Source organism: Bufo bufo, chromosome 9, assembly GCF_905171765.1.
Source record: "Bufo bufo chromosome 9, aBufBuf1.1, whole genome shotgun sequence".
NCBI lineage: Eukaryota > Metazoa > Chordata > Amphibia > Anura > Bufonidae > Bufo > Bufo bufo.
The window spans coordinates 174,971,721-174,995,841 of NC_053397.1; positions in this window are offsets into that span (position 1 = coordinate 174,971,721).

The following is a 24,121-nucleotide window of genomic DNA, read 5'->3' on the forward strand; positions in this document are numbered from 1 at the left end:
ACGTAAGAGGAGAGCAGCAGGTAGTGCTCCATGGATCTGAAAATCACATAAAATAAATACATTTCCCTTTGCAGGTGGCTTGGGGCAATAATGGGCTTCCGCCAAATGTTATTCCACCCGAATCCTGCTCCTGAGCATTGAAGTTCTGTCTTCTCTGATACCAGTTAATAATACCAAAGACTGAAGCCAAGACTAATAGGACCTGTCGCTACGCATTGTATACTCAGCCTGAATTTAAGAGCACCGTACAGTATATATGGCTTCATTTGGTGTTATTCAACCTGTGCCCATGGACTTCTATGGGTCTCTACTCTGCTGATGATTTTTATGCAGAGGCTTATAAAGGTTAGCCATTCTTCCAAATCCAGCACCATGTGGGGCGTGCCGTGGTGTGCCTCTGAGATCAGTGATGGCTAACCTCCAGCACTCCAGCTGTGGTAAAACTATGACTCCCAAGATGCCCCCCTTGTTCTCAGAACACTATAGAAATGAATGGAGCATGCTGAGAGTCGTAGTTTCACCACAGCTGGAGTGCCGGAGGTTAGCCATCACTGACTTAGATTAATTTATAGTAAAAGTCTTAGGGTATACAATTAAATTATTTTTAAAGGGGTGTTCCCATCTCATATTGCTAAGGGCTCTTTCACACGAGTGGATGCTGTGCGGGTAATCCGCTGCGTGGAAGACAGCGAAACCCCGCTCCGGACAGCAGAGATACGGAGCATTAACATGATTGATAATGCTCCGTGCCTCTCTGTGATCTTTTTACTACAAAATCACAGTGAGATAAAGTTGTCCCCATGATTTTGTAGTAAAAAGATCACAGAGAGGCACGGAGCATTATCAATCATGTTACTGCTCCGTATCTCTGCTGTCCGGAACAGGGCTTGGCATTCTTTCACGCAGCGGATTACCCGCACAGCATCCACTCGTGTGAAAGAGCCCTAACATATGATCAGTGGGGGAAGGGGGGAGGGGGTAGTCGGCCATCCACAGGTTTCTTTTGTATGGCTGTTTTTTTATGTACTTTAGATTTTTACTATAAGCTCATTTTTATATTGATATGACATACAAATAATTAAACCAGTTCCCTAAATAATTCCGAAGCATGCCTTGCTTTATTAGATATGCAGACTAGGTGATTAATACTTAATGAATGGAATACTTCAATTGTTTGTTAATTTAGTGGGTTGTTTCTTTCTTTAGTACGCCTGCAAAGAAAAAAGTAAGTATTTGAAAAACCACTTCGGTGGGGTCCCTAATGACTTTATTATTTTTGTCAAGAAAGAAAGAAGAATGATCAACAAAGTGTTCCAGTAGCAAGTGAAGATTTCATTATTTTTGCATTCTGTATGGGTTTATCACAGGGGTTATAGCAGGAATAAAAACAAATGATCTGAAGTACAGTATTCATATTGCACACTGTTATTTTATCTGTGTCACTGCAAAAACTCTCCTCTGCAGTGTAATTTTTACCCTTTTTAGCATTTTTCTGACCTCCTTGTGGGTTCTTTCTCTCATTTTTTGTGGGTGGGCAGCAGCTCATCGTGTGACAGTCAATAACCTGCATCTCCCAGGAGTGCATTGCAGTCAGCTCTGCAGAGAAAATAATCCAGTGATTCCACTAGTAAATAGTACTGTGGTATGGTTTCCTTCTCCACTGTCTAGAGAGATATACAGATGCAGCGGAGCTAAAATTGACGCTGATAACACATGGCACAGTGTTATCTCGTGCCATCTTGTGACAATGCCATTAAAACAAATTGAAAGAGTTAGTTAACCTTTTTGTGCAATTTTTTACTTAACGTGGTAACCATCAAGTTTACCTCGGCTGCTTCTGTAGCTATGTATTTCTATGAATTTAGAAATAAATATGAATCCATGAAAGTGTCTCAGCCACTTTACCTGCTTCACTAGTGCAGCGCTCCATGGGTGAGACGTCAGCCAGAGGGTCCCTTTAAGAAGTTATAAGGGTTAAAAGTTTTTTGTGACGCCAGTTGCATTTCAGCAATGAGGGACTAGATCCCCCTATTTAGAAGGTGATGGTGGACCCCAGGTGTAGGATTGCCAGAGTGGTGTAAGGGCTGCCTATAGTGTCCCTTTAAGTGCAGCCTGCATGTGTCATGGTGCTCCTACCTGGATGTCCTGGAAACCCAGGTGTTGTCGTCTGCAGCGATACAATTGAAATGGGTAGGTAATGAAGGTGAAGATTAAATAACTTGAGTCCAGACTGGTATTAACGTTGAACACAGCTTTACTTTGCATAAACTTTCAACAATCCTCCAACTTTATCTTGGCTATCAGCAGGTTTTGGCATGAAAATGGAATGCACACACATTCTGCTCTGCTACATCTGTACTCTTTCAGCTCTGCTATGTTGACAGGATTAAATAGCAACTTTTCCTCTTCTGCTGTAAGCTGAAATTTAGCTTTCTGTAGTCTGACTCTGTCTTTCTCTTGTTCTGTATCTTATCCAGGGAACCTTTCTTCCTGGCTTCTAAGGCTTGTAGCTTGGGCCTCTATGCCCAGCAGACAGTGCTCTGCTGGCTGGCACACAGTCTTCTCCTTGGAAGGGGTAGATTAGACACAACCTGTTCCTAAGATGGGGTAGGTTAGACTGACTAACACTAACTAAACTCCTCCCTCTCTAGAGAGGGCTAGAATTGAAAGACATGTTCCATTCTAGGAAACTAGCTCTGCCAGGATTGCTGCCATCTGCTGGTGAATCAGGCACATTACACTTTAACAGTCATAAAATCAGAAATACATTTACACATGGTGTAGGATCTAAGGATAAATACACAAGATGATACAGGGTGCTCCATTAAAGATAGCGGAGGGATAAAAAGAGTGGTAATACCCCCTTGCAGGACGTTACACTAGGAGATCTCTACGATGGTACTGAGATGAGTTTCGGAGCAGGGAGGCTACTGAGCATGTCAGACCACCACTGAAGCAGAAGATGGTGGATCAGAATTTTGACCACAGGAGAAACAGCAGTGGGCACTATCAAAAAAGAAAAAGTATTGCATATTAAATAAAAAAGTTACAATTTTTTTATTGCATGTATATATCATTACATAATAATGCTAATAATAGTCATTCATCGCTAGGATGTACCACCAAAGTCAGATAGGTGCGGGACCCACTTCTGGGATCCACTCCTATCTCCACAGAACGGCCTCCTAAAGTGAGTGAGCACGCACAGCACAAGTGCCGTCACCCTTCATTTACTTCTATGGGATTTTCCATACAGTTGGCAGCATAGGGTGCCTGCACAACACAATGCGGTTTACGTGCGGTTTTCCAGCGTGGATTTTCATGAGGGAAAAAATCACAGCACAATACAGTGCCAGAAAAATGTATGAGATTGGACAAATCCCATGTACACTTTGCTTATTTTCTTAGTTGTGGAAATTGACCTGTGCGGATTTTGAAATCTGCAGCATGTCCATTGTTGTTGCGTTATTTTTGTGCGGATTTCACCCATTTCAATGGACGGGTGAGATCTGGGGAAAATCCGCTCAAATAACCACATAAAAAACACTGAAAAAACGCACCAAACGAGATAAATAGTGCAGATTTATGTGCATTTTTGTGTGTTTTTGACGCAGATTTTATGCGGATTTACTGCACATAAATCTGCACCGTGTGCAGCTGCCCTATGTCTAGGAAAAAAGACATCTGGACTCCAGAAATGCAATATGTTTGTCATAATATATGTTTGCAAATTATACATTTGGATCGATCTGAAAGAAAAACAAAACAAAGCAATGCTCAATTCCCCTTTGAAAAAGGAAATTGATTATGTTTAACAGATGCCAAAAAGAACGTGGACTTCCTTAGCAGCATACATTCATTGTTTACAAGTAAACATCATTTTAGGATGCCCTAAGGGTATCCACTACCCAGCCAATGAACCTCTCCATCTGTCAAAAGTACAGAAAGGGTTCAGGTAATGACTTTTACTAAATATATGTATCATCATTTTACTTTGAATTGACAATTTTTTTGATCATTGTTTTCTTTTCCTAATGTTAATTCTATTGTAAAAATATCAGTAAATTATGCATATCAGAGCCTGTATGGTGACACACGCTGCCTTGTGGTTTCATATTTAGTGTCTCCACGTGGCACCCTATTCTCTTGTAGAAGGAGTCATTCTAGAGGACTGTATCTTTATAACACAGCTTGCGTTGGAACATGGCCCATTTTTTTCTCACAAATTACATATGATTCCTTAAGGGGGTTTTCCAGAACCGTTCTCGGGTACAGTATCACAGCACCTATGTCCCAGGTCATCAACATGTTATCTAGTTGGTGGTGACCTATACTTATGATAGGTCATCAATATCAGATTGGCAGGAATACCTGGAGTTAGACCATCGCCTGATCAGCTGTTTGCAGGAGCTAGAAGGAGATATCCTCTGATACTGAAAACACTGCAGGGCAATGCTGAGCGCACACAGGTAGCGGCAGGGGCGTAGCTATAGGGAGTGCAGAGATAGCCAGGCCCAGGTGCCTGAGGGGGCCCAAAGACCATTGGGCCGCTTAAGAAGACACTGTTATCATAGAAAGTGCATGCTGGTCAAGCTACACCTCCGGCTGGAGGGAAGGGGTTAGGTCAAGAATTTGGTATGGGGAGGGGGGTGCAGTTTAAATGTTTGCCTCAGGCAGCACAAAGGCTAAGTACTTCCCTGCCCCTGGCCACAGAGCACTGAGGGAGGGGGGCCCAAGCTGAACTCTTGCACCAGGGCCCATGAGCCTTTAGTTACCCACCTGAGTAGCGGCTAATGTGAGAATATTAGAAATAAAAGTTTGTTCCAAGATCAAGCTACCACTTATATATTTGAGATATTATGGCAGATCTTGTTATTTGCACATATTTTCCTGATAAGATGCAGTCTTTTCCTAACATTTATTAGCTGTGATAAGATCAATAAGTAAATTATAGATTTCCAAGATGTTTTCCTAGGCGGTGTCTGGAAATTCACTACTTGAGACAAAGAAGCGCAAATGATGCCTTCATGCTGCTCTCCTCTCTACCTGGAAGATAATCCAAGACCAGAGGCGGCTCTAGACTTTGTGAGGCCTTAGGCGAAACTCGAACATGAGGCCCCCACGAACACAAGATATTCTCTATCCACAGGATTGGAGATAAGATGTCTGATCGTAGGGGGGTGCGCCCTGATCTGCTGCCGAGCGCCCAGAACGCCGGCTCTGCTAGGCTTCAGAGCGGCACGCCCCTCCATTTAGCTCTATGGGAGAGACAGAGATACTGCGTTCGTGTTTCTCCGACTCTCCCAAAGAGATACATGGAGGGGGCTTGTTGTCAACACAGTACAGGGCTTATATTCACAGTGCATATTAACACTTTGCATTAACCCTGGCTATACTGAGATGTCACAGTGCATATTATCCCTGTACTGTGATGTCACATTGCATATTAACCTTGGGTTGGCTGTACTGTATGTGACATCACTGTGCATATTATCTCTGTACTGTGACTAACAGTACAGGGTTAACATGCACAGTGAGTGACATGACAGTACAGGGTATACTGGAGTGGGCACACTGGGCAGGGGGGCAGCAGTGAGACACACACACCTTGGGCTTATATTCACTGGTCGGGCACCACTGTCTGTCTGTGGGCAGCAGCCAGACATGGACTGAGGTGAGGGCCCTGGCTCCTTCTTCTTCTCCCCTGCGTGGCTGCGCAGCTCCTCTGCGGGGCTGGTTACGTTCAGAAGACGTGCCTTTGCCCCCAGGCAAAATAGATCAAGGGCCCCCTTCCAGGCCCCAGCCACGCCCATATCCCACCTCCACCCGGCGGTCGCACCGCGATCGTTACGCCCCTGATCCTATCACTACAGAAATACAGCTTCCCATACCTCTTACATCAAGTGACGTCTCCTTTGATGTAGATGTTCTCTGTCCTTGTTTTCTCCTTTCAGACCAGACCACCATTTTGTCGCCATTTTCCGTCTCTGCAGTTTGACAACAACAAAAAATCTTAGTTTACTACTTTTCCATCATCCTCCCATCTTCTGGAAAAATCATCCTACTACCCCCAATACTGTGCCGCTGTGCTCCCCAATACTACACTGCAGAAACAGATAATACCCCTGATAATACTAGTACCACACAGAGCCCTCCATATAAAATACCCCTTCTTTGTGGCCTCGGTAGAAACCCCCACAGTGCCCCATAATAATGTGCCAGTAACAAGTGCCTCTCCCCCCCCCCCATGTGCCAGTAACAAGTGCCTCCACCCCTTATGTGCCAATAACAAGTGCCTCCCCCCCATGTGCCAGTAATAAGTGCCTTTCTTCCACCCCCCATGTGCCAGTATCAAGTGCCCACCATGTGCCAGTATCAAGTGCCCACCATGTGCCAGTATCAAGTGCCCCCCATGTGCCAATATCAAGTGCCTCTCTCCTTCCCCACCCCCCATGTGCCAATATCAAGTTCCTCTCTCCTCCCCCCATGTGCCAGTATCAAGTGCCTCTCCCCCCCCCCCGTGTGCCAGTATCAAGTTCCTCTCCCCTCCATGTGCCAGTATCAAGTGCCTCTCTCCTTCCCCCCATGTGCCAGTATCAAGTTCCTCTCTCCTCCCCATGTGCCAGTATCAAGTGCCTCTCTCCTTCCTCCCCCCTCATGTGCCAATATCAAGTGCCTCTCACCTTCTCCCTCCCCCCCCAATGAGCCAGTATCAAGTGCCTCTCTCCTTCTCCCTCCCCCCATGTGCCAGTAACAGATAGTCCCAAAAAAAACAACAACTTTTACTTACCTCCACTGTGATGCAGTCATCACGATGACATCATCGCGCTGCATGAACTGGCCTCTGATAGGCTGCTGGCACAAGGCCTGCAGCCTATCAGAGGAACAGGGAAGGGAGACGCCTCTCCCTCCCTCCCTGTCCTAAGGACGGCGATACAGATGATTATGGAGATGAACGCTTCCACAATGGAAGCGTTCATCTCCCTGTGATCTGCCTCTTGGACCACGTCCGAATTGCCCGACCGCTCAGTCCGCCCTAATAATCGTACTTGTGGCGGTGTCGGGTGGGAGCCAGAGAGAGGCCCCCACCAGCGCGAGGCCTTAGGCGGCGGCCTAAGTGGTCTAATGGAAGAGCCACCTCTGCCCAAGACCAAAGCGCTGATGGTTACTCTGACTCTGTAAATGCAGCTTAACAGGCGTTGCACATTGAGCAATTTTTGGAATATACTGTACAGTACATACAGGAATATCATTGCAAAGGATTCTATTTTTGAGTGAGATATTGTGAAGAGGTTCGTTTCCCATGGAGCATTGCCAGTAAGTCTCTGCACAGGATTGGTCTCTTTAAGGAGATTCAGCACCCAGCCTAAGTCAATTAGATATTAAAATAAGATGCGTTACACATAGTACTCCTAGAGTACTGTGTAATCGTCACCTTTATAAAAGCAATATTTACAGCAGTAGGGTGGTGCCAATATCCAAAATGGCAGGTCTTTTGGGTTGTTCCTGGTATGCATTCGTTGCTGCCTAACAAAAGTGGTCCAAGAAAGGGCAACTGGTAAATCTGCAACGGGTAATATTTTGCTGGGAATCCTTGTTCCCTGGAATGCATGTGGATATTACTTTGGCACGTACCACCTACAGTTGTATCAACTGAGACTTTAAGGAGGTGTGTCAGGTTTCTGTATGTAATTTTGTAAGCCAAAATCAGGAGTGGATCTTAAAAGTAGAGATATTATGAAGGACAGTTACCACTTCTGTTTTTAGAATTCACTCCTGGCTTTGGCTTCTAAAACTGCATCAGGAAACCTGACTTTGGCCTTACCCTTACTCTCTTGAGGAATGCTATTTGCACAAAGTAACACATGGTACAATACTCAAATACAGTAGTGCGCCATCTGTAAAGGTGGAGATTGCTACATATTTAGCAGACCAAGTGGTCTTCTTCATGGCAGTGGCCTCTTTCAGCAGGATAGAAATTGCAAAAATTGTTCAGAAATGGTTTGAGGAACATGACAAATAGTTCAAGGCGTTGGCTCAAGTCCCCTGGAGGCAGATATACAGCAGGATGTCCTCTCCTGTCTTTTCTCTTGCTGCATCATGTCTTGATGAAGGCCTATAACTTTAGTCTTTATAACAGGAGGTATAATTACTCTAATTTACCAATATATTTACAGCCCCTTTAAGGTATAATTCAGCAGCACAGTATATGTATAAGGAAGTTTTTATTTTATTTTTTAGATTCATAAAACTCAAAGTCACAACAAGACACTTCATTAGGGTTCAATGACTTTGTTAATGACTGTGCAGACCCCTGAGCAAATTGAGGTTCAGACACTTTGAAGTGGGTGTCAAAGGTTTAGTTGAAGATGATGGCTAATTTCTCATTACCGAGGATGCAGTTTTCTTATAGGCTGGTTCTTGGATAAGCCACATGATTTCAAGTTGTTGCTGTGCGAATGTGGCTGATCTCATTACATGGTAAATTAGGCTTTAACTAGCATTTTGTATCATTTGACCTTAACTTTCTGTCAGAAATCTGGGATATGAACCCTCTATGTACAGCTCTTTAAAACTTTGAAAGCATTTTGGTACAAGAAATATTGCTGCCAGGTGCGAAAGGAATAGATGTCTTTATTCTCACAACCTTAATACTTAAAGGAATAAAACTCCATTAGCAAATAAAGATTCCTCTTTGTATATTGAAAAGTTTTGCACTTTTCTAATTGGTCTATGCACATCATGTACAGGCTTGGACTCCTGGTGGGCCCCTTACAGAGGTGGGCTCCCACCTTACATGCATCGGGCAATGGCATTTGTTGCATATAAATGGTTACAGCAGGAGCAGACTCCTCTCCCATCAGCACTCCGCAAATGAGATCGCGAGGTGCCCATGCCAGTGCAGCAGCCTGGGGCCTAGTGTAGGTCCCAGGCCTGCATTCAGTGTTTCCCAGCAGGCTGCGCCTCTCTGGTGCAGCCTGCTGGTCAATATCAGTATAGCACTGACATTAAAATGCATTGCATTATAGCAGGGATGCTCAACCTGCGGCCCTCTAGCTGTTGCAAAACTACAACTACCAGCATGCTTGGACAGCCTACCGCTATTAGGGCATGCTGGGAGTTGTAGTTTTGCAACAGCTGGAAGGCCACAGGTTGAGCATCTCTGCACTATAGGTATAGTGCAATATATTTTAGAAGCGATCAAAAGATTGCCTATTATAGTCCCCTTGTGGGACTATTAAATGGTTTAAAAAGTTTTATTGTGCAAAAGTAGTATAACATAAAAACTATATGTATTTGGTAAGTCCCACCCACTTGTCATGCAGGTCGGTAAAAAGTGTAGAAACCCTATTACTCCAATTTGCATGACTTAAAGGGGTTCTCCAGGAATTAAGAAAATGAAAATACTTAAATATTATTTTATTATAAATATATATTCCCAAATACCTTTCATTAGTTATAATGTATATGGCTCATTTTGTCTAGGGAACAATAATTTGGAAATATAAAATGTCTGCCGTCCTATTAGTACACACAAAACCTGTCCTGATCACACAGAAGGACAAGTTACTTCACAACACTGAGCTAAAGAGCTGCCTCATCCTCCTCTCTGCTTGTCAGGGAATATGATCCTGAATACAGCTGATAAGATCTTCAGCTGAATCTCTGTGGGAATGGAGTTCATGAGGATACAAGAAGTACAGCGAGAACGAACAGGATGTGGTAATGTGAGGCTGTGGTAATGGAGAATGCATACAAGAGCTGCTTCTCATCAGCCACATCCCCACCTCCTCTCTATACTTCAGGTCTTCTCAGGAACTCCATTCCTACAGAGATTCTGCTGAAGATCTTATCCGCTGTATTCAGGATCATATTCCCTGACAAGTAAAGCAGAGAGGAGGATGAGGCAGCTCTTTACCTCAGTGCTCTGAAGTAACTTGTCCTCCTGTGTGGATGGCAGCCATTCTATTTCTTCTAATGATTGCTCCCTAGACAAAATAAGCCATTATAACTAATGAAAGGTATTTGGGAATGTATTCATAATGAAGTAATATTTAAGTATTTTTAGCAATTTTATTTTCTTAATTCCCGGAGAACCACTTCAACAAACATTCAGATACATTTGTAAATTTGGGCCGGAGCATTTAGTTTTTTTGATCATCATTTCATGTTCTCTATATATATATATATATATATATTTTTTTTAAAGCCAGGAACAGAGGCATGCATGCACAGGAAAGCGAATGTGAGCGGTGTAATATGGATGAAGTCTGATTCTACTAAAGCCCTAGTTGAAGTCAGATATCTTGTACGCCTTTGATACTGGATGTATGCATCTGAAGTGACATCTCCAGTGCCGATGTCTATCATAAGCAAAAGATAAAAGAGAATAAAGGCATAAATCTGTACAATCAAACTCTGTTGCGTTGACTTACATTTAACGTGCTGACACAACCTATCAGCAATCTCTTATCCCTAACGTCTGAGAAACGAAGACTTGCCGTTAAATATCTAAAACGAAATAACAGGAAAATAGATCTTGTTGGTAATTTTAATTCTTCCTAGCGCATTGGAGCTGCGCATATTGCAAGGAGGTCAAAATGCTTCACTGAAGCCTCATCAAATAACTCATCTGAGCATTCACCCTAACAAGACTTCAGCTTCCCCTGGTGTATACCTGCCAAATATTTTATGCAATATTTTTCTATTATTTATATGTTGCCAAGTATACTGAGCATAATTTTAAATTGTGCCATTACAAATATCTACTAAAGACCTTGTACAATATATAACTGGAGATTCCAGGTAAAATGTCAAGTTTGTTATATTGTATTGTTGCATTCTGTTTTACCTGCCATAAATTGTATATTTAAAGGGGACACCAATTATATATTTATTTTACATTTTCCCATTGACAGATGATAAAAAAGTTAATTTACTTAAGGGCATCTGTCAGCAGATTTGTACCTGAGACACTGGCTGACCTGTTACATGTGCACTTGGCATCTGTGTTGGTCCCATGTTCATATGTGCCCGCATTCCTGAGAAAAATGATGTTTTACTATATGCAAATGAGCCTCTAGGATCTAGGGTCTGTCCATTAGCATTATATGTGGAGTCAAATATCTGTGTTCCCTTAGGGCATTCCCGCCAGAGAAACCAATAAGCAAAATAATTGCGCCATTTGTGTGTGTGTTTTTTTTTTTTTTTAATTACTAGAAGGAAAACAGTGTGTCATTTCATTAATAGCTGACAGGTCTGTCTAATTGCTCGCCCCAAATTTATTGATGGGTTGCATCCATATTCTGCAGACATTCTGGAGACATTCAGAAGTCTATACTTTAACACTGTGGGAGGAATTTATTAAAGGGGTTATGCAGCCAGTACATATCGATAATCTATCCAGAGGACAGGGCATCCATATATCTATATGATTGGTGGGTGTACCACTACTGGCATCCCCATGATCAGCTGTTTGAAGAGTAGACTGCACTCGTATCAGCACTGATTCCTCTCTGAGATTACACTGTGTGTTGCCTCGTTTGCAGCAGTGGCGCAGTGTAATTACAAGTGCATGTTCCACTAAAGTGAATGGAACAACCACTTGTAATTACACTGTTCCACCAAAACAACACACTGTGTAATCTTTAACAGGAAGCAGAGCTCACAGGAGCGTCTCCTGCTCTTCAAACAGCTGATCGGCAGGGTGCCGGGAGTTGGACCCCCACCGATCAGACATTGCTGACCTATCCACAATATCTGCTGAGGATTGGGAAACAAGCATGCACACTAGATGACCAGCCAATGCCGAAATAAGTGGTTTTGGCTGATATTCATCTTATGAATATTGGCCACCTTAAAGGGGTTGTCCAATTTTTTATTTTAAATCTGCCGGTTCTTGTTTGTCAACTTCCTGCACAGGAAGGTTCAGATGCGTCACTGCAGCCAAAGACTGGCCTTAGCGGTGACATGTTCCCAGCAATCAAGTGTCTCCAATTCTCCTAGACTAGCCGGCCCAAAGAGGATAGAGTTCTATCAGTATAATGCAGCCAAGCGCTGTCCACCTTCTCTAAGACTGACTGAGCCAGAAACAACTTTCCAGCAGCAGGATAAGGGTCTGTCCATTAGCATGATATGTGGAGTCAAATGTCTGTGTTCCCTTAGGGCATCCCTGCCAGAGAAACCAATAAGCAAAATAATTGCGCCATTTGTGTGTGTTTTTTTTTTAATTACTAGGAAAACAGTGTGTCATTTCATTAATAGCTGACAGATCTGTCTAATTGCTCGCCCCAAGGGACTGCACCACTGAGCTGACCACTTGCCTATATTTCCAAGGTTTACAAGAAATGCTGGGTAACACATCACATAGGAAAGCGGCGTTTCTGTTTATTGCCATTTTCTTTATCTATTAACAGTAAAAAAAAAGGCTGCAAAACAGAAATCAATTACAATAGAAACAACAAGTGTGATAGCTCCGTCTTCTGCTGCATGGATGGAAAGTGTGTCTGGTTGTATAGATTTCACTGGGGAAAAAAAACGAAATATGCTCGAAATCATTTAGGTGCCTTTTTGTTTTCATGAATCATAAGAGGCCTGCACTCATTTGAGTATTTACAGCAGGCTTCTGACCCTCCGACATGACTATACAATCTCATTTCAATTGAATGTGACATGAAATAGAGAGAACTGAGGAATAGTCGGCGATGCTGGCACACGTCAGACAAAATACAGCTGATGGTCGTGTGCAAAATGTAGATATTGTTTCCTGTGAATGTGGATTGTGAGCATGGATCCCCAGACCTGCGTAAAAAAAAAAAAAAAAATGCCGAAATCGTCCTTAACCACAAAGAAGTCTCTGAAAAGCATTCTCATAGGCCAGACAACTGAAGAAAATCCATTTTGTGGAAACATCAGATTAGCAGCTTTATATTATCTCGCCAACCAGACACCATCTGGATAAAGGAATAAAAATGTTCTTGCAAGAAGTATTTCAACATTCTCGTTAAGAAGGGTATTACTAAGTATGAGCTTCATCTTGACAGGGGTGATTCCAGTTTTTAGTTTCACAGACCTTCCTAAGACCTCACGTCTGTACCATTGTTATGGATCTATGGGATGTGAATCCATAATATGGGAATAATGGCCTGTTGAGGGTCCATTATGTAGAGAAACCCCTTTAATTAGATTTCACTGCTAACCACACTTACCCACTATCCACAGTATAGGGGATAAGTGCCTGCTCGCTGGGGCCCCAGCAATCATGAGAATGGAGGTCCAAGAGTCTTCTGTATGAATGTGGTGGTGGTGCGCGTGTGACCACCACACCATTCCCTTCTATAAGGCCGCTGGAGACAGGCGAGAACTGCACTCGGCAGCCCCATAGCAGGGACCAGAGTGGTGGTTACACAGACGCACCATTGACCTAGGGGACCCCGAGCCCCCCTTTCTCATGTAGGATTTCCAGCATTTTCCACGGTTATGACCACCCTGCAATCCATCAGTGGTGGTCGTGCTTGCACCCTATAGGAAAAAGTCTCGGCCACTCTGGTGGCCGGGACCATGGGAGCGCACATGGGCTAGTGCTTTTTTTCTATAGTGTGCAAGCACGGCCACCACTGCTGGATTGCAGGGTGGTTGTAACCATGGAAACGAGCAGTTTATAATATGATGGAAAAATTAATGAAGCCGGCAAAGGAGGCAATATGGAGAATCACAATACATTAGTAAGTGCCTTGTATTAACTTTGTCTACATAATAAATGCCACTTACTGAAGTGAGACAATCCCTTTAACATATCCTTACTCTAAGGGCTCATTCACACGACCGTATGAATGATTCTGCATCCGTTCCGCAATTTTGCTGAACGGGTTCAGACCCATTCATTTCAATGGGGCAGCAAAAGATGCGGACAGCACACTGTGTACTGTCCACATCCGTATTTTCGGTCTGTGGCCCTACAAAAAAGATAGACCATGTTCTATTCTTGTCTGGCCATGTGCGGTCTGTAAAATTGCAGAACGCTCACGGGCCAGTATCCGTGTTTTGCGGATCCGCAATTGCCGATGTGCAACACACTACAGTCATCTGAATGAGCCCTTAGTGTGTATTCACATGGCCGTGTCCGTTTTGTGGACCACAAACCACGGATCTGCAAAAAACTCACAGACGATGGCCATGTGCACCCCACACTGCGGTGAGGACCATTTGACGTCATTGGGTCCGCAATCATCATTTTGCAGGACATGTCCTATCTTTTGTGGCCGCATGGACCTGGAAGCCCTTCTGTGTAGAACATGTTTTATCTTTGCCCGCAGCATGCAAATCGAGCCACGATGTGGGGTGCACATGGCCAGTATCCGTGTTTTGCGGATAGGCAGTTTGCAGTGTACAAAATGCACACGGCAGTGGGAGTGCACCCTTATAGACATATTTTACAATAACATGCACTGACAATGGTGTGTGTGTGTGTGTATGTATGTATGTATATATATATATATATATAATATTGAATTCCACAGCACATCCAGAAAAAAACTTGAGTTTATTCACCAAAGATACAGCAACGTTTCAATCCTCTCAATGGGATCTTTCTCAAGCAATAGTGATACAAAGTAGTGCTCAAACACAGGTATATACACTCGCCTAAAGAATTATTAGGAACACCATACTAATACGGTGTTGGACCCCCTTTTGCCTTCAGAACTGCCTTAATTCTACGTGGCATTGATTCAACAAGGTGCTGATAGCATTCTTTAGAAATGTTGGCCCATATTGATAGGATAGCATCTTGCAGTTGATGGAGATTTGAGGGATGCACATCCAGGGCACGAAGCTCCCGTTCCACCACATCCCAAAGATGCTCTATTGGGTTGAGATCTGGTGACTGTGGGGGGCATTTTAGTACAGTGAACTCATTGTCATGTTCAAGAAACCAATTTGAAATGATTCGAGCTTTGTGACATGGTGCATTATCCTGCTGAAAGTAGCCATCAGAGGATGGATACATGTTCTCATTCTGTTTACGCCAAATTCGGACTCTACCATTTGAATGTCTCAACAGAAATCAAGACTCATCAGACCAGGCAACATTTTTCCAGTCTTCAACAGTCCAATTTTGGTGAGCTCGTGCAAATTGTAGCCTCTTTTTCCTATTTGTAGTGGAGATGAGTGGTACCCGGTGGGGTCTTCTGCTGTTGTAGCCCATCCGCCTCAAGGTTGTGCGTGTTGTGGCTTCACAAATGCTTTGCTGCAGACCTCGGTTGTAACGAGTGGTTATTTCAGTCAACGTTGCTCTTCTATCAGCTTGAATCAGTCGGCCCATTCTCCTCTGACCTCTAGCATCCACAAGGCATTTTTGCCCACAGGACTGCCGCATACTGGATGTTTTTCTCTTTTCACACCATTCTTTATTAACCCTAGAAATGGTTGTGCGTGAAAATCCCAGTGACTGAGCAGATTGTGAAATACTCAGACCGGCCCGTCTGGCACCAACAACCATGCCACGCTCAAAATTGCTTAAATCACCTTTCTTTCCCATTCTGACATTCAGTTTGGAGTTCAGGAGATTGTCTTGACCAGGACCACCCCCCTAAATGCATTGAAGCAACTGCCATGTGATTGGTTGACTAGATAATTGCATTAATGAGAAATAGAACAGGTGTACCTAATAATGCTTTAGGTGAGTGTATATGAACTAATACCATTCAATCTACAGGGGGGAAAAAAATGTCCATTTATTTATAGCAGACGCAAAAGCAGTTTACCATGTTTTTGTGTCCACCAAAAAAACAGACAGATATAAGTTTTTCTTAAAATTGAAGTCTTCCATTGCTACTATTTATTTAGCGTACCTGTAAATGGATCTGCTAAGCAGATGATAGAAGTGTGATGTGAACATGGCCTAATGCACATGTACGTTGTCCTACTTACCTGGTGTTCTGAGCTGACCTGTAACTGCTCGAGCAAACGATCAGGGGCCAATTAATGTGATTCCTGATTATGTGATCGTCTATACCAGGGATGCCAAAGCTGCGGCCATCCAGCTGTTGCAAAACTACAACTCCCAGCATGCCTGGACAGCCTACAGCAATTAGGGAATGCTGGGAGTTGTAGTTTTGCAACAGCTGAAGGGACGCAGGTTGGGCATCCATGGCCTATACAATGTATGACACCAACCACTAAGAAAAAAGATCTTAAAAGCATCCCCCTCATCTCCTCCTCACATTTTTCTGGCCAGGACAAAGAGACTGTCAGCACTGCTACATTGTAAATACTGTATATACAGTGTATACCTCCTTTGTTAAGATTGGTGTTAATAGGGTTTAGTTTTGGCAGTTCTGAAGGCTATTTAGTGTATATATATATATATATATATATATATATATATATATTATAGTATAGAATTATGGATAGGTTCTCCTGGGTCTCCTACTGTTTTATTTTGCACAGTGATATTGTAGTGGCAGTTACCTGGTAAAAGGGTTATCCTACAAAATATATGACTATGCAATGAATAGGGCAGTCAAATCAAGTATTATTTCTATATATACCACTGAAAAACAAAAAAAGAACACCTGTCAACTTAATGCTACTAAGCAGAGATTGACAAAGTGTAAACCCATAGTGGTGCTTGGTCAATGATCACACAACCAAGGTGGTGCACCTTTTATTTTGGGTTCTGTAGCAGGGGATATTTAGAGGCAGGGTCACATTAATACTTGGTGGAATACACACTGCCACCCTGGCATGCTAATGCTCATACAGACAGTGGCGCAGTGTGGGTTGCCAGTACCCGGGGCAAGCCAAGTATTGCGCGCCTTCCCCCCCCCCCCCCAAACCTGTGGCCACGCCCCTTTTACAGATAATGTAGTAGATTACTTGCAGTCATACGTAACATCACAGATAACATAGTGATAACTCTCTGAGTACAGATAATGTGGTAGATATCACCTGCAGTCCTGTGTAACACCACAGATAACACGGTGATAACTCTCTGAGTACAGATAATGTAGTAGATGGGTGTGAGGTCCCAGAATTCAGAACATGCACAGTGTGACCTGTAGTCTGGAGGCAGTGTGGGCCAAATTCTATATCCACCCTCCCATCACTACAGAACATACAGGGTAAGGCCTCATGCACACGACAGTATTTTTTTGCGGTCCGCAAAAAGCTGTTCCGTTGTTTAGTGATCCGTTTCCGTTTTTGTTTCCGTGTGTCTTCCTTGATTTTTTCAGGATCACTAGACATAAAAAGTGAAAAAAAAGTCAAGTTTGCCTTGCAAATGATAGTAAAAAAACGCACGCGGACGTGGATGACAATCTTGTGTGCCTCCGTGTTTTTTCACGGACCCATTGACTTGAATGGGTCCGCGAACCGTTGTCCGTGAAAAAAATAGGACAGGTCCTATTTTTTTGACGGACTGGAAACACGGATCACGGACGCGGATGACAAACGGTGCATTATCCGAGTTTTCAACGGACCCATTGAAAGTCAATGGGTCCGCAGAAAATCACGGAAAACGGAACAACGGACATGGAACACAACAACGGTCGTGTGCATGAGGCCTAATACAGCGCCCCATACCTCTTACATCCAGTGACGTCTCTTCTTATGTAGATGTTCTCTTTCCTCATCTTCTCCTCTCAGACCTTCAGACCAGACACCATTTTGCAGCCATTTCTCGTCTCTGTAGTTTGACGAAAAAAATCTTAGTTTACTACTTTTCCATCTTCCTCCCATCTTCTGGAAAAATCATCCTACCACCTCCAATATTCTGCCTGCCGTGCTCCCCAATATTATACTGCAGAAACAGATAAACCCCCTGATAATACTAGTACCATGCAGATAGTGCCCTTCAATAATTATTGGCACACAGCAAATAGTGCCCCTGACATTAACGGTCCCTTCACACATCCGTATGTGTTTTGCGGATCCACAAAACACGGACACCGCATTTTGCGGACCGCACATCGCCGGCACTATAATAGAAAATGCCTAATCTTGTCCGCACTTGCGGACAAGAATAGGACATGTTTTATTTTTTTCAGGAACGGAATTACGGACTCTGAAGGGCGGATCCGCAATTCCGGATCCGGGCAGCACATAGTGCGGCCCCATAGAAATGAATGAGTCCGCAATTCCGTTCCGCAAAATGCAGAACAGAATTGCAGACGTGTGAATGGAGCCTAATAGTGTAAACATAACGTCCGCCAAAAATGATTGTGGTAAGCTGATACTGTGCCAAGGGGCCCCCACAGTAATAGTGCTCCCAAAACTCCCACCAATAGTAATATTTATCTGCTAGAGCACACATGGTAGTAATAGTGCTCCTACAGTGCCCCCAACATGTCCCCACTGTGCCCCAGAAGTAATAATGCTCCCATAGTGCCCATACTAGTAATCATGTTCCCTATAGACCCCCAGTAGTAATAAAGCCCACTATAATGCCCCCCCCCCCCCCCCCCGTAGTAAATAGCCTATCAGAGGAACTAGGAAGGGAGACGCCTCTCCGCTGCACCGCAGCATCCATCTGTATTGCTGTCCTGAGGACGCAATACTGATGACTATGGAGATGAGCGCGTCCACAATGGAAGCGCTCATCTCCCTGTGCCCTGCCACTGCCCCCACTTGTCAGCAGTGCCGCGCCGCCTGGGGCGATCGCCTCACTTTGCCTATTTGGCAGTGCAGCCCTGTTGGCGCCACCTTAAATTTTGGGAGATCCGTCAACTCATCCAGTCCCAGACAATCTCGATGGGGGAGACATCTGGCAATCTAGCTGGCCAAGCGAGCTGCTAGATACCCTAAAGAGCACGTTGTATAGTGTGGGCAGTGTGTGGGTGGGCATTATCTTGTTGGAACACCTTGTCTCTGGCACATACCAAAGGCCGTTCAATGTTCCCTCCTCAAATGTCATGGCCAGCGGCGTAGCTAAAGGCTCATGGGCACCGGTGCAAGAGTTCAGCTTGGGCCCCCCTATCCTCAGTGCTTTGTGGCCAGCGGCATAGCCTTCGTGTTGCCTGAGGCAAAAATATAAATTCTTGGCCTAACCCCTTCCCTCCAGCCAGAGGTGTAACTTGACTAGCATGCACTTTCTATAATACCAATGTCTTCTTATGCACCACAAGGGTCTTTGGGCCCCTTCAGGCTCCTGGGCCCGGTAGTGACAGCTACCTCTGCATCCCCTATAGCTATGCCCCTGGTCATGGCAGCTAATGGTGCCCCACATCATGACACATGGTGTTGGTCCTCTGTGTCTGCATGATGGCAGTAGGTGCCCTTCAGTTCTCCTGTAAAACTCTGATATCATCAATGGCAAACAACCTACCTTGGTAGTAATGATGTACATATGGACTATTTTCTATGCAGGGAAGAATAGGTTAACAAGAGCTGATTGTAGTGCACTCCTGGGAGTTGCAGGTGCTTGATGGTCACATGGGGTGAGCTGCTGCCCACCCGCAGAAAGGGAAGAGACGAGTCCACCAGATAATGTATAGAAAAAGTACAAAGAAGCGTGACTGAACTGATAAGGAGCATGGCGGGTCTTAATTATGGGTAACGATTAAAATTATTAATGTATTTAGACTTGGGAAGAGACATCTGAGGGAGGGTATGATCTATACAAATATACAGTATAAATGCTCCTTACAAAATAACAAGTGAAAAGCTGTTCCATGTAAAATGCCCTCAAAAGACAAGGGGGCACCAAGAAGAAAAAGTTCAGTCTTCAGAGGCAACAAGGCTTCTTTACCATAAGAACTGTGGAATAGTGTGGAAGGTTGCCTACCCTTTATAGTGGTTGCACTGTACAACCATTTAAGTTGCACTATAGAGGTGGCTGTCATGTAACAGCTTCAGGGACCGTTAGCCATGCTGTATCTGTAGTCTTTCTAGGTTGCTGGCATGCATTATTTTGTTTTAGGACTTTATTGTAACCTTAAAAGGAATCTGTCACCATGCCCTTGGCCTATGATCTGCTGTAATACATGAGTAGGATTGCAGTTGTGGAGTCCAGATCACTATTTTCTGTTTTCCTACTACTCCCCATTCTCCCGTTGTTAGTGAAAACTGCCTTTAAATACATTGTCCTTGCATGCACATATTAGTCCTCTCCATTGTGTTACCACCGCACACAAGTGGGAAAATAAAAAAAATGGTGACCTGGAGTCCTTATCTGCAGTACTTCTCATGTATTATTACAAATAGTGTTGAGTGAACTTGTGTTTTAAGTTCGGCGTCTAAAGTTCAGGTTTGGGTTATCGAAGTATCCGGCTATGGATTCCGCTACCACGGACCATAACGGAATTTAGATTCCATAACGCGATTCTTCGATAACCTGAACCCGAACTTTAGACGCCGAACTTAAAACACAAGTTCACTCAACACTAGTTACAAATACTAGTACAGAATCGCGGTGACATATTGTCTCTAAGGGGCTTTTCCGTTTAAATGATTTTTAAACAAGTGCCCGCAGCCGGCATGCTGAAACGGAAGATTCATACTTACCTGCTCCGGTCCTCTGGGCTGCTTCCATCTTCCGGTCCCCGCACTTTTTACATTTGATGGTGCATGGGTACTCTTTTTTGAGAATACGCCAAAGGCTGTGTCGGGTATATTCTTTGACTCACAGTAGTCAGATGGCACAATGCATTTTGGCTTCTAGTAGTACATACCCATATCTGTAATATTCTGCCATTAAATAGGGCAACATGGTGCTGACAGATACACAGAGAGGACATTTATCAAATGTTTTAAGCAGTGGAAAAGTCAGAAATGACATTTGCACTGTATTTTCGACTTTTGATTTCTCTCATCACTTTTTAAAAGTGATGATAAAAGTAGGTAGGGCTTAGTGGTAGGGACATGGCCTCATGTGGCCCAACAGACGCTGCCATTGTGTATCCGGGTAAAAAGCCAGTTCCTCTAATTTAACAAGTTGGAATAGCTGCTTGGCATTAGACCCATTAGCATAAAGTACATCAACATTTGCAACCTTTGCACAATCTCTATATGGGTTTTGGAATATGGCCGAAATAATTCCAGTGGGTAGGGAGGTCCGGTACCTGCTGGGAGGCCTGCCAGGTCTTTCTTGCTAATAGAGAACCAATTTCGGTCACCCTGTATAACGGCTGATTCTTATAAGCAGTTTTAATTAATTAAATTGTCCATTTTCCAAAACAGAATGCTACGTGAGCAGATTGTCCTGGAAGTATTGTGGGCGTTATCGACCAGTTGACTGTACGGCCGGTAGTGTAGTTGCAAAGTCAATGCAGATGTCTACATGAATGAGCCCGATAGAGCATTTCTCTCTGAAATAAAGATATTCCGTCAATAATGGGGAAGACTTACGAAGCTCAATGGCCACATTTACTAACACTGTCCAAAAGTAGGACATTGTAAACGTAAAGTGGTTGTGCCAAGTTTTCCAGTCATCCCTTATCCATGATAGGGGATAACTAACCGATCGATGGCTATCCGACTGCTGGGACCGCCACCGATCCCGAGAACGTTCCTTGCTGCGTTATTTATTCTCTGTTGGACTGAGCACTATAATTAGCTATCTATGGCAGTCCCATAGAGAGTGAATGGAGTGGCAGAGCGCAGGCTTCTTCATCAGCACAGAGGAATGGGGCTCCTGTTCTCAGGATCAGTGGGAATCCCAGCGGTTGGACCCCTCACTGATCGGTTCGTTTTTCCCTATTATGTGGAAAAATCGCAGCACGTTTGATATTGGGCTTTTATCACGCAGCTCCAGTCCCATGGAAGTGAATGGGGCTTGCGTAAAAACAGGCATCCGAATGCAATGCGTTTTTCACTGATGGCTGCTAGGAGATATTGAATGGTATTCTTCAGGTTTTCTCCTCATTGATTCATGCAGAAAAAACTGGAACACTGAACGCAATCGCAGATAAAACTGTTTCAACCTGCGTGCAAAACCATCCGTTTTTCTTTGAACAGATCCTGACACAATCCTTATCGCTTGTGTGAACTCAGCCTTACACATACAGTGCCTTGCAAAAGTATTCACCCCCTTGACTTTTTTCGTGTTTTGGTGCCTCACAACCTGAAATTACCATGGATTGTTTGAGGATTTGCATTATTTAATTTACAGAACGTGTCCACAACTTTGAAGATGTTTTTATTTTATTTTTTTTATTGTGAAGCAAACAACAAATAGGACAAAAGAACAGAAAAAGTCAATGTGCATAACTGTTCATCCCCCTAAAGTCAATACTTCGTAGAGCCACCTTTTGCGGCAATCACAGCTCCAAGTCGCTTTGGATAAGTCTCTATGAGCTTGCCACATCTTACCACTGGGATTTTTGCCCATTCCTCCTTGCAAAACTGCTCCAGCTCCTTCAAGTTGGATGCTTTGCGCTTGTAAACAGCAATCTTCAAGTCTGACCACAGATTTTCTATTGGATTGAGATCTGGGCTTTGACTAGGCCATTCCAACACATTTACATGTTTCCCCTTAAGGCCCCTTTCACACGGGCGAGTATTCCGCGCGGATGCGATGCGTGAGTTGAATGCATTGCCGACCCATTCATTTCTATGGGGCTGTTCACATGAGCGGTGATTTTCACGCATCACTTGTGCGTTGCGTGAAAATCACAGCATGCTCTATATTCTGCGTTTTTCACGCAACGCAGGCCCCATAGAAGTGAATGGGGTTGCGTGAAAATCGCAAGTATCCGCAAGCAAGTGCGGATGCGGTGCGATTTTCACGCATGGTTGCTAGGTGACAGTCTATTCACTGTATTATTTTCCCTTATAACATGGTTATAAGGGAAAATAATAGCATTCTGAATACAGAATGCTTAGTAGGTGATCAATTGAGGGTTAAAAAAAAATAAAAAAATTAACTCGCCTTCTCCTCTTGTTCGCGTAGTTCCCGGTCTCTTCTTTACTTCTTAAAAGATGAACTACCAACTAGCACCTGTGGTGACGTCAGATGACATGCTCCAATCACATGGTCCATCACCACGGTGATGTACCATGTGATTGGAGCATGTGATCTGATGTCACCAAAGGTCCTTTAGCCCACAGCTCATCATTAAAAAAGTAAAGAAGAGACCGGGAACTACGCGAACAAGAGAAGAAGGTGAGTTAATTTTTTTATATTTTTTTAACCCTCAATTGATCACCTACTAAGCATTCTGTATTCAGAATGCTATTATTTTCCCTTATAACCATGTTATAAGGGAAAATAATAACATCTACACAACACCTAACCCAAACCCGAACTTCTGTGAAGAAGTTCAGGTTTGGGTACCAAACATGCGCGATTTTTCTCACGCGAGTGCAAAACGCATTACAATGTTTTGCACTCGCGCGGAAAAATCGCGGGTGTTCCCGGAACGCACCCGCACATTTTCCCGCAACGCCCGTGTGAAAGAGGCCTAAACCACTCAAGTGTTGCTTTAACATTGTGTTTGGGGTCATTTTCCTGCTGGAAGGTGAACCTCCGTCCTAGCCTCAAATCACGCAGAGTGGTACAGGTTTTGCTCAAGAATATCCCTGTATTTAGCACCATCCATCTTTCCCTCAACTCTGACCAGTTTCCCAGTCCCGGCTGCTGAAAAACATCCCCACAGCATGATGCTGCCACCACCATTTCTCACTGTGGGAATGGTGTTCTTTGGGTGATGTGATGTGTTGGGTTTGCTCCAGACATAGGGTTTTCTTTGATGGCTGAAAAGTTACATTTTAGTCTCATCCGACCAGGGCAGCTTCCTCCATACATTTTGGGAGTCTCCCACGTGCCTTTTCGCAAACTCACAACGTGCCTTTTTGTTTTTAGCTGAAAGTAATGGCTTGCTTCTGGCCACTCTGCCATAAAGCCCAATTCTATGGAGTCTACAGCTTATTGTCATCCTATGTACAGATGCCCCCCTTGCCTGGTCCGTGAGTTTTGGTGGGCGGCCGTCTCTTGGCAGGTTTGCTATTGTGCCATGTTCTTTCCATTAGGTTATGATAGATTTGATGGTGTTCCTGGGGATCATCAAAGATTTGGATATTTTTTTATAACCTAACCCTGACTTGTATTTCTCAACAACATTGTTCCTTACTTGTTTGGAGAGTTCCTTGGTCTTTATGGTAGTGTTTGGTTAGTGATGCCTCT